General features: G+C 43.9%; 1 protein-coding gene across 4 annotated transcripts in view; it reads right to left on the bottom strand.

Annotated features, from left to right (window-relative positions):
* Positions 1-4,916, bottom strand: part of bcl9 (BCL9 transcription coactivator) — a 32,883-nt gene extending 27,967 nt beyond the window's left edge. The window contains exons 1-3 of one of the 4 annotated variants that reach the window (XM_086145236.1): positions 4,774-4,916; positions 4,368-4,524; positions 2,652-2,817 (exon numbers count right to left, since the gene is read on the bottom strand). The gene's annotated coding sequence lies outside the window, so the exon portion shown is untranslated. Of the gene's footprint in view, positions 1-2,651; positions 2,818-4,367; positions 4,694-4,773 lie in introns of those variants that run through there. The other 3 variants (XM_086145235.1, XM_086145237.1, XM_086145234.1) reach the window with 3 other exon arrangements.
* Positions 4,917-11,187: the final 6,271 nt, after the last annotated feature.

Consider the following 11,187-nt stretch of genomic DNA (forward strand, 5'->3'; position numbering starts at 1 on the left):
ATCGTAATGATGTTTTACAGTAATGTATGATTGTCCAATCAGTTTTGAAATTTGAATAACTGCGATATTTGTTTTCCTGGGGTATTTTTTGGTCTTCCATACTGGCTTGACTCTGTGAGGACTTTGTCAAAGTAGTAGCGGGTAAAGAGAGAAACTGATGCATGTCACACGAGGCTTCAGTAGTCCTTCCCATTTTCATAATATCCTATTGTAGACATGTTAAATGGCAAACAGAGGATGAGGGATCAGGGGTGTGTAACATGATATCACACAGGTATCTTTCGTTACCGATCATTTAAAACATGCACACATTATTAAAAACACTTCATAATAATGTCTCACAGCGTCTGTGATCAAAAATCACAGTATCATGAGTTGTATGATACTGTGAGCTCATCTTTTACGTCACCATAGCGCCTAAAACCAAAAAGCCTACCCATGAAAAACATCCTTGGGGAAAAATGGGACAGATAAATTACAACATTGACAATTGGGTCCACAGCATTCTCAGTAGTTTAATTACACATTTAACTTTTCAGACTGGCTTGTAATTTAACAGAAAGCTGTTCCAAAACACTTAAAAGCTAACCATAATACTCTCCTGTTGATAGAAAAGTATTTCAAATTATTTTTTCATTATACGGCTATTTCTGATCATTTTAGGTGTTTATTATTGCCCAAAAATCAGTTAAAGGCATTGTTGTCTGATTCTCATGTACTGTTTAAGATGATGATCATTTCTGTAACTAGACTTTTTTTCCACATGAACTCATTTTCAAATTATTAAATTATCTAGCTATACACATCCCAATTTTGTATCATAAGTTTCAAAAATTAGAACAAGATACAATACCAAATCACAAACAATGAGATAAATGTCAAAGTTGAATTTCACTCAAGAGAGACAGCAAACTGGAGTATAATTTATAATCACCTCGTCATAAATACTGAGAAAAAAGTGCGCAGTTAGCCGACATTCAATGCTACCAGAAACATGATTACACGGACGTGTGACACTTCAACACAATATGTCTATTGAGGTTCTCAGTCATCCAGGAAATGGTTAATACTTGTCAAAATCCTTCCTGGCTACTGGACCTGAATTTCTCCCCTTGAAGATGTTTCACCTGTCATCCGAGAAGAAGTAGTCTCTTAAATGAGACCTGACGCGTCCTGAAGGGAATAAATTCAAGTCAAGTTGCCACGAAAAAAGATTGGACAACGTTTTAAGTGTTTCAAAAATTTGTCAAATATACGAGACAATCATAAAACAGCACAATCCTGCATATTGTATATCAAAGTCAATGAGCCAATCATTAAACATAGTTAAAATTTAAAAATTAACAAAAATTGGTGATTGAAAAACAGACACACTACGGGTCTCAACCGAGTTACGAATGCACACCCCCACCAAACACTGCACAGACAAGCAGACAAACTCCCCTTCCCACACGTCAATCCCCATCAAGAAAACACAAACCTTTACAAAGTTTAATTAGAAAAGCTACAAAGCAAACAAATGCACAAAAACATGAGGCAAATACATGGAAGAAAATAAATCCCCAGCTGCTTTCCATCAATATCCATTTACCTGTGTCCTTCACCTCACTGCGGTCTCTGCCTAGCATAACTTTTAGATTGAATAGCAGATGAATAAACTGTGACGACAATATCCTTAAGACGAGCAGCATGAACTTAGTGTGTCCCCAGCACGTTCAGATCTGACTATAGAACCAAACAGCACTGACAGAAACAGCACAGAGCAGATCTGAGGTCCTTTTCCTCAAGCTGCTTCTATGAGCAGCAACAATGGTTTTACAATGTCATTGCTCTACAACTCAAGGGCTTACAAAACACAGCTATCAGTGTGGACGCCTTCAAAAGATAAATGTCAATGAGATAATGAAAAGGCTGAGGAACCTGTGTCTGATTTCCCACTGCCAAATCAGAGCATGGGAGCAATGAAAAGCTATCAAATCACAGCACCTGATATTGTTCGAGCACTTGCAATTCCCCCAATTCACTTTAAAAGCAAGAACATCACAGTGACAAATATTTTGAGGAGAGGCCAAAAAACAAGGAACCAGCTGTAATTAGTCCTAATTGTAATGATGACCATCACTTTCTATGTCCCGCAACAGTCCCTGGCTCACTCTGTTACTGTTCCCCATGCGGCACTTTCTGTGAATATGATCATTCCATCAAGGTATGAATAACTGATTATTCTTGTTTACAAAATATGTTGGTCACTGTTGTGTCATCATCTAAAGCACAGTAAAGCCTTTTTTTTTTTTTGGTTAATTTTTTTCTCATGGCCAAGTCATCTGCCACCCAAAAGGTTTGCGCACAATCTGCAAGCCGAAAGTTCATGAAACTAGTGGAAGACTGCGGCCTGGGTCGAAGAAGTTGGCGTTTCACAGGACATATTGTATGGACCTTGACAAAGGATTGTGCTCTCAAAGTACCTATCCAAATGTCGAATCTTCACTGAATTTGGTTAAGGCAATGAAAGAAAGAAGGGGGAGTGAACCGTGTTTGTGTGTGGTGCATCGTGGATGGATGGCTAAAAAAAAAACAAGGTATCTGAACATGTAAAAAACACAAACATGCGATTAAAGCGTGGAAAAAGGGCCACGGTGGCACTGGGTTACCTCAGAAGCCCCCCTGCCCTTTCAGCAGGGCCTCATATGGAGAACCAGGCCTCAGGTCCCTGTGGCACTGATGTCTGCTCTCCCCTCGACTCCTCCCAGTCAGCCACGGAGGCTGTGCAGGAACCTGGCCCACTCACGACACCCTACAGCCACAAGTCATTCACACCTGGAACAGAGGGAGAGAACTTTGCTCATCGGGTCACACACAAACAAGCAAGAGGCAAGGAAAAGCACTCAGACACTCATGTTGACAAGACAAACATGTAGCAAACACATAACCAGTGTAAAGCTTGGGTCATTAGGGGTTACATCGTGTATACTCCCCCCTTTTTTAACCCACACACATTTAGGATTCAGATTTCCAGTGAGGTACACACACAGAAAAAGTCAGGGTTGTGATATGCACCAAGGGACTCAATACCGTTTTGTATCCTAACTTCCTCTCTGCGGCTGCGGCACATTTTGTATGAGCAAGGATTTGAGTTTTTGGGAACCCCGGACCCAGCCACGGGATGACTGTGAATATGCAAGACGACCGTGTCGGGCACAATTAATCCCGCTGAAGTTTTGGATCTCTGTGTCTGTCACTTTTGCATCGAAACTGTCTTCGGCAAAGCCCGTGACACCCCAACCTGTTAACTCAGGAGTCATTCTGGATGAGAGTCAATTTCGAAGTGCAACAAGGCACAAAATGTGCAAGTTTCTGTTCAGAATACCAGAGAGAGAAAGTAAAGTGTCTGGCCAGTTTCTCTGTAGATATTCTTTTAATGGACACAGAATAAAGTGGAAAACAAGCCCAACAAGACTTGCTTCGATAAATTCCAGGGGGTATCGAGCTTGGTGTATTTATCAGCCGACTGCATGTTTCAGATATCTCTGCAAAACTTGTTACTCAACACAACTCGTGGATATTTTACTTTCCAAGTGACACAAAAACTGGTCAAACTACAAAGACTGAGAACATTCTTTGCCATGTTTTTAGCTCTCTGTCTCGCCTAGGTAACGCAGCACAATATCGCACAAGTTACTCACAAACGAGCCTCCTCGAGGAAGTCGTCCGAAAATATACACATCTACAAACCTAAAACTCTATAAATAAACTTAAAGCACACACAAACTACAGCGAGTCGACCCCCCCCACCCCCACCTCACCCCTCTCTCCCCTTGAATCTCAGCGCCTCACTGGACAACTCTTGGCGGACAAAGTAATTCCATGGCGCTTGAAACTCCAGGAACTTTTTTTTTCCCCCTTTTCCTAAAAGAAGTGGTTCCTGTTTCGCCAGAGAACTGAGTGTGTGTGTGTGTGTGTGTGTGTGTGTGTGTGTATGTGGGGAGGAGGGGGGGGAGGACTTCAGCACTCGCATTCATGGAGCCTCGGCCAGCGCAAACAAAGTCTTCCCCGAAGAGGGAGGCACTGGACGGCGGCGAGAGCGAGAACAACGACGTCGGCCATAAGCAGACAAAACCCCACGTAGAAACGCGGAGGGATTCGGAGGCTCGGGGCGATAACAGAGGTGCCGCGGCCCTCCGGAGCCAAACGTGCATTATCAAGTTCTGCTAGCTCTGTTAACAATGTAACAATTAAATCGCCAGGCAGATGATAGGGCTGGCCGACACAATCAAGAGCCGAGGCCTGTAATCTGGCTGCGCGTTTGTGAATCACACACACACACACACAAAAAAAAACAACAAATTCTCATAAAGAGAATACAATACCAGTGGTGTAGTGCTCCCGAAGAATGCAGAACATGCATGCTGCATTGTATCCTTTTTTCATTTTCACCAAGCACGGGCGGTCCTCCGGTGTAAGGGGGTAAAAACCAATATTTCTCCGCGGGTTTCACACCGTGTCGAGAACATCGTGAATAATCCGCTTTTGTCGCGTGGAGAGAGGGGAGAAAAAAATCGGCATTTGCTGTAGAAAGGGTGTTCGCCGTCTTGCCAGGCCAGACGCGACGTGGGGTTTGCTAGCCTGCCTTCGGGGGCAGAGGCAGAGGAGAACGGATACCGGAGTGAGATGTCCCCGGGAGGAGGACCCGCGTGTGCCCGTTGCCAGGAGGCGAGCGGTGGTACCGACACTTTTTCACCTGGATTTTCAAAGCGAAAACCTGCGGGAGCTTACCTGGATTTCTGCATTAATCCCCAGTATTCATCCAAACGACCGATATACGCCGCGCACTTGAGAAATCACAACATTATCACGGTACCATAATAAAATAGAAATATGTCTCCCCCCCTTTCACCCGAGCTTTCCAGTTGTCCTACTCCATTGCATCCCAGTCAAGATTTCCTGTCGTCGCGTCCACCCCTCCGTTACACCGCAATGGTTCAGCCCGAATTCTAAGTAGCAATTCTAGGTCAGGTCTGTGTGCCAGTGAGACTGTTAGAGTCGGACGGCGGAGAGACGTTCACGTCCACCAGCAGCGGCAGCGACACCAGCAGCACTGCAAAAATCACACAGACAAGCTCAGGTGGATCTTCACATTGAAAGTGCCTTTTTTTCTGATGTTGACGTTCTTTATTGTTTTCAGTAACTCTTTTCAAATTTGGACGATTTTGCCCACCCCCGTCTTTGCTGCAACTTGTGACAGTACATTCTGATAACCGGTCAAACTTTTTGATGTCTGGAGAATTAAATCAAGTGTGTCCGCGTTACTAGTGGATAAAAAAAAGTAAAAACTGATGTTTTAATCGTTGGAAGTTTTATTTTTTTCAATAAATATTGAACACGGTTCAGATGTTTCCTACACTAACTAATTTGCATTGTTTAGATTGCACGGTGACTTCATAAGAAATAGTGTAATTGGGTGTGTTTGTTTGAAATAGAATAAAATAAAGAATTGTCTCATCCTTGCACTTCATCTTCAGCAAAACTATCATTTTTCCTTCATCATGTATTCCTATGTGATGATATAGAATACAATTTTCACAGAAGCTGCAGAGAAGTAATGCTGTGAAGCCCGCATAACCATCAATAAGGAGATACTTTTTGATTCAAAAAACTGCTCCAAGAAGTTAATTTAAAAAGAAGGTTTGTCATTGCTAAAATTCAAAGAGCATTGAAAACCATGAGAAAGTTCATCACTCACCATTGCTGCCTGTCTGTAGTGATGTCTTTCTTTTAGCTTGGGGTTAGTCAGTGAGATACGGTTCAATGTTGTCGTTGAGCACGATGGCTAATTATTTTTAAAACAGGCTAATGCAGCCTGATAAATAAAAAAAAAAGCACTGTGCATGTGCACCCACACATGCCCTCACATACACACTTGCCATAGTGATTCAGTCTCAGAGGAAGAGTGAAACTTTAAGGACATGCAATGGGAGAGTGGTCCTTTCAATATTTTATCAAGATACATTTCAAACACAAATGTCTATCCCTGACATCAGGCAATTGAGACAAGTATTTTTAAGTCATTATAAGTTTTCCTGATTGTGCTTTTTTTTTTTTTTTACAATTGATTGTGTGCTCACATATATGCGTGTGTGTGTGTGTGTATATGTGCTTGTATATTTGTGTGTGTCTGTTTGATCTCATACTTCCCTTTTGCGAGAGTTGATTTTGACTATTTAAGTGGGGATGATTTTGAAAACAGAAGCTGTTCTTCAAGAGGCTGTTTGAAGGCAGGAGCTCACCTGCATTAATTCAGAAAAGTTACAAAGTGCAAGAACAGAATTGCAAATATTGCCTACGCCCTCAAGAAGGGAAAAATCGACACATGTTGTGTTTGGAATCATTATAGCTCAATGAATTAGAGGCATTTAAAATCCTTCAGTATCCCTTGTTTTTTCGGAAGGTATTCACTTCCAGGGGCAACGCAGTGGTTAGCTCGTCCATCTCACATCAAGAGGGTCCCTGGTTTGAGTCCCAGTGGGGGGATGTTCTGTGTGGGAAATGTGTTTTCTCTCCGTGTCGTCGCGGAATTCGTGCGGGTTCTCCAATTTACTCACACAATCCAAAATCGTGCACTCGATGCATTGGAGACCCTAAATTGCCCGTACATGTGAATGAGGGAGTGAATGGTTGTATGTCTTTATATGTGGCCTTGTTATTGACTGGCGAGCGGTCCGGAGTGAACCCCGGATCTCACCAAATGACAGCTTGGACAGACTCCAGCACCCATACGACCCTGTGTGCAGGATAAACAATATTGATGATGAATTAATCAACCAATGAATGCATTCCCTTCCATGAGTACTGGAGGTGAGAGTTTTGAAAAGAAAACAGCTTGTGGCCTAAACAGGGAATACGTTCATTTTTGATATAGATCCCACACATCTAGATCAAAAAGTTGATCCGACTATCTTTTTGCATTCATTTTTGTTAATATTATCAGACACATAAAATTGTTTTAGCTTTCAGATTGCATGCTGTTATCAATATGGCGATAAGACCTTTTAGACGCGACAAACTTTCTAGCTAAGTATTGATGTCGTCACTCTACAGAGTACTTGAATTATTAGATTATTTAAATCTGGATCAAAGCAGAAGTCTAAAATAATAAACTAATAAGTGCAATTTACAGACTTAAACACTGATAGACCTTTTTTTTTTTAAACATCAGAAATTCCAACCAGACTTGCAAATGTATTCTTTTCTTTGGTTTTTCACCTCATTATTTAGTTAAAATCTTCCATTTGTATTTGTCTACATTTTGAACTATGCATGTGTGCATCTGTTCTACTCAGCTGGATTAAAAGACTGGAAGGACACAACAGGACACAAAAATCTTGGGTTGAGCGCTGCATTTTTGTGACTTATGACAAGCAGGCCATGGCTACGGCTATGTTGGACATGTTTGTGCACGCTAGCTAAGATCAGTGACACACCACCAAGCTCTTCCTCCCTGTCTCTCTCTCAGTCTCTCTCTTTCACACACACAAACACACGTACTCCAGTTTTGTGCAACTCTCTGCGTGTGTGTGTGTGTGTGTGTGTGTGTGTGTGTGTGTGTGAGATAAACCCCACTGATGGTATAACAGTAGACTGGCAGAATTCCCAGACTGGGTTGCATTAGACATGCACACGAGCAAATCTTTTCAGGTCGATGTTCTGGCTCTACGGCACTGCACTCTCCACCACGCCTAAGTCAGGATCCCTCAACAAATACAGATCCTATCACATTATCATCATCATTGTAGTGGGGGTTGGTGTCTTTAAGCAGGACACCTACATTGACTGCTCGCTTATCATGTTACCGTCTGCATTATTTAAAGCTTCAATAAACAGTCTGATGTCGGTGAAACACTCAGGAGATGAGAATAGGGAGGATGAGGTTGTCAGAGGCAGAACAATTCCACTGGAAAAAAAACACTAACTTTGGCAGGTTCACTTGTTGAATTGAAAAAAAATAATATTAATGCTGAAGGAGAAGCTGGCGTGTGTGAACGGTGGAGACAGCAGGGGGCATGTTTAACATGTTGTGTTGTTCTGCAGCAGGAGCTGCTGGTGATTTGGTCTGCTCACCAGAATGTTTGGTCGCGGTACAAGAGGAACTCCGGGATTGGCTGACTTATCAAAATACTGAGACAGTGAGCTCACTAACACAACGGTGAGGTCACTAACCAGAGTGTGGCAGTCTGACCAATCATCGGTCTGCCGATTATCTTGGTATGCAGTGTTGCTATGAGTAACAGGAGGGACGAGCACTGATGCACTCCGATGCTACTTGATCTATTCTGGTTTCTAACAATTGAGCCTTAAACATAAGACCAATTGCGATTAATCCATTTTAAGTTTCAGCGGGATCCCCTCCTTTCTACACCCTTTCCATTGTTTACAACCGCTTTCGGCAGGACACTCCGGCTCATCCTTGTAGTGGGTTAGAGTAAGCATGCTGGAAGAAAACAACGTCTATTAACCAATTATTAAGGTGTTGAGGCAGACCCTGGAGAGCTGAGTAGTTGTCCACCCACCTGTGTCTCGCCATTTAGCTAACTGCACTGTTAATGACTAATCAGGCGAGAATGATTACATCGCCTCATAATGAGAAGGATTTATGGTTGCAATGGGTCTCTTACACTCAGAACCAGAGGCCTTTCAGTGAGTGCGGGCTTTGAGCTGGGGTTCTGAAAGGTGCGAGCGGAATCGGGGGGCTCGGTTGGCCGGACCCGTGGCTGCGTTTGCCCACCCACAAAAACACCGCCTGAAATGAAGTATTCCCTCCCTCCTCGCTATTTTTGTGTATGAATTCTTGCAAAGAGGAAACATAGATGCAGACATTCCACAACCCATATTCCCCCTCATTCTATCTTGTTGCCATGGGAACGGAAGCAGACAGCAGGTTTATATTGGCCTCCCTCAGGTCTCCAGTCACAGTCTCTCTCTTTCTCTCTCTCTCTCTCTCTCTCTCTCTCTCTCTCTGCTGTCAAAGCTGGCTGCTCCTGTGTGGGCCACTGATACTCGCTGATTAAAGGAAGTTATAATTTGATTTTCTCAGCAGGCGCCGTTTAATAGAGCAGTTTAACTAAAGCTGTGCCTTCCCCAGGGCTTATAGAAGGAGAGGCAGAGAAAGGGTGAAGAAGATAGAGAGAGAGCGAGAGAGAGAGAAACAGAGAGAGTGAAAGAGAGGAGAGTCATGCTAATCCCAAACACTGAGCAATCACCCTGCCACTAAACTCTAATTCTGTTTGCCTATTTCACCTCCCTTTATTTTGCTCTTCCTCCCCCTATTAATATATGCCTCCTCTTCCTCATCTCTCTCATTCCCTCTTCACCCTTTTGGTGAGGCGAACCTGGTGTTGGTGGGGGGGGGGGGTGGCCTCTCTATCAGGCTGGCTATATTACTGGCCCATTGTGATAATAGCGTTTAATTATCGTCTCAGCTAAAATCAGCCCCATCACCCCTCCTTCTCCTTCTCCTCCCCCTCTTCTTCCTCCTCCTCCTCATCCTCCCCCCACCATCCGTCTGCGGCGTGTCTAATACTTCCCCCTACCGCCCTCTCTCCCTCTGCACATCCCCCCTCCACCCACCCACCCCTGTTCTCCAGCTATTTCAGACCCATTTAGTGGGATAAGCATCTTGAGACAGACAGAGGGGTTTTTGCTCTCTTTCAGAGGGAAGCGAGGAGAGGATATGGAGACTGGCATCCTGGTGCCCGCCGCGGAATACCAAACAGGGGCCCGGGCATCTTAATATGCAGTGTGGGACAGAGGCTGAGATCAAAGAGACGCACAGACAGACAGAGAGATGGGGATGGGGGGGGGGCGGGGTTGGGGAGGGATACAAAGAGACAGGGATGAGGAGGAGAGAGGCAGAGATGGAGGGAGAGAGAGAGAGGGAGAGAGATGTGGAAGGGGAGGGAGTGAGTCCTCTCACCCTCACCACCACCACCACCACCACCCCCTCCTCCATCTGAGCATTCTTTCCCCTCACATCATCATTTCTGCGTCGCTCTCCTGCGTCACCCCCCCAACCCCACCCCACCTCTGACCCCCCAAGAAAAAAAAAAAATCGACGGCTTAATTACCGCAATGTGTTAAATTGTGTGCCATTCAGCTCAATGATCTATTTATTTATGTTTACTTATTTTTTTTATTATTTTAATATTTTATTATCTTATTATTTATTTCATTTTTATTTTATCTATCTATCTATCTATCTATCTATCTATCTATCTATCTATCTATCTATCTATCTATCTATCTATCTATCTATCTATCTATTTTCAAATCCAAAATGCAAGGAGCGATGGATCTCTATCACGCCTCTCTTATGTTTCACTTAGGTGTGTTTGCGGATAGTGGTGGTGTGTGTGTATATGTGTGTGTGTGTGTGTTTGCGTGTGTGTTTCCCGCACCTCCATCTCCTCAGTCAATTAAGATGGTGCGTGTCTGTCCCTGAAGCGGCGCAGACAGGCCCAATGAAAAAAAAAGAGAAAAAAAAAAAGGCAGTGGATGTGAAATATGAATCATTAGAATACTGCAAGGACGGGCTTCGTGCATGGGGGGGCTGGAAGAGAGAGGGGTAAAAAGGGATGGAAGAGAAAGGGAGAGGAAGAATGAGAGGGCAGATAATAAAAGATTAACGTCACGCCTCTGTGAGTGGTGGAATTTCAAAACCCCGCAGATCAAATTATTTATCCGTCTATAAAAGCAGAGGAAGAAGGGAAGAGGAGAGGGGTGTTGGATGGAGGGGGGGGGGGGGGGAGTGAAGAGAGGGAAACAGAATGGAAGAATGGCGCGAAGACCTCTCTCACTCTCTTTGATGACGGTGCTGACAGCGAAACAAATGCCTGGCGTGCGTGCGTGCGTGCGTGTGCGTGTTTGTGCGTTGTGAAGCAAAGTGAGGGAGAGAAAGAGGAGGAGGAGGAGGAGGTGGGGAAGGGATGGAAGGGGGGAAACAAAGTGCAGGCAGATGTTGGCATTCACTCTGTGGGAGGCTCAAGGCTGTTTGCCGAGGACAGAGAGACAGAGGGAGAGACAGCGATGGGATTAAATGAAACCTGTTTGCCTTTGATTCCTCACTAATTTGCACTAAGATGAAGAGTACAGAGAAGAAATCTCCTACGCAGCACAGCAACGAACCACACTCTCTCT

Source organism: Fistularia commersonii, chromosome 4 (assembly GCF_037954325.1).
Source record: "Fistularia commersonii isolate RoL2024-O1a breed Wild chromosome 4, RoL_Fcom_v1.0, whole genome shotgun sequence".
In the NCBI taxonomy this organism is placed as follows: domain Eukaryota; kingdom Metazoa; phylum Chordata; class Actinopteri; order Syngnathiformes; family Fistulariidae; genus Fistularia; species Fistularia commersonii.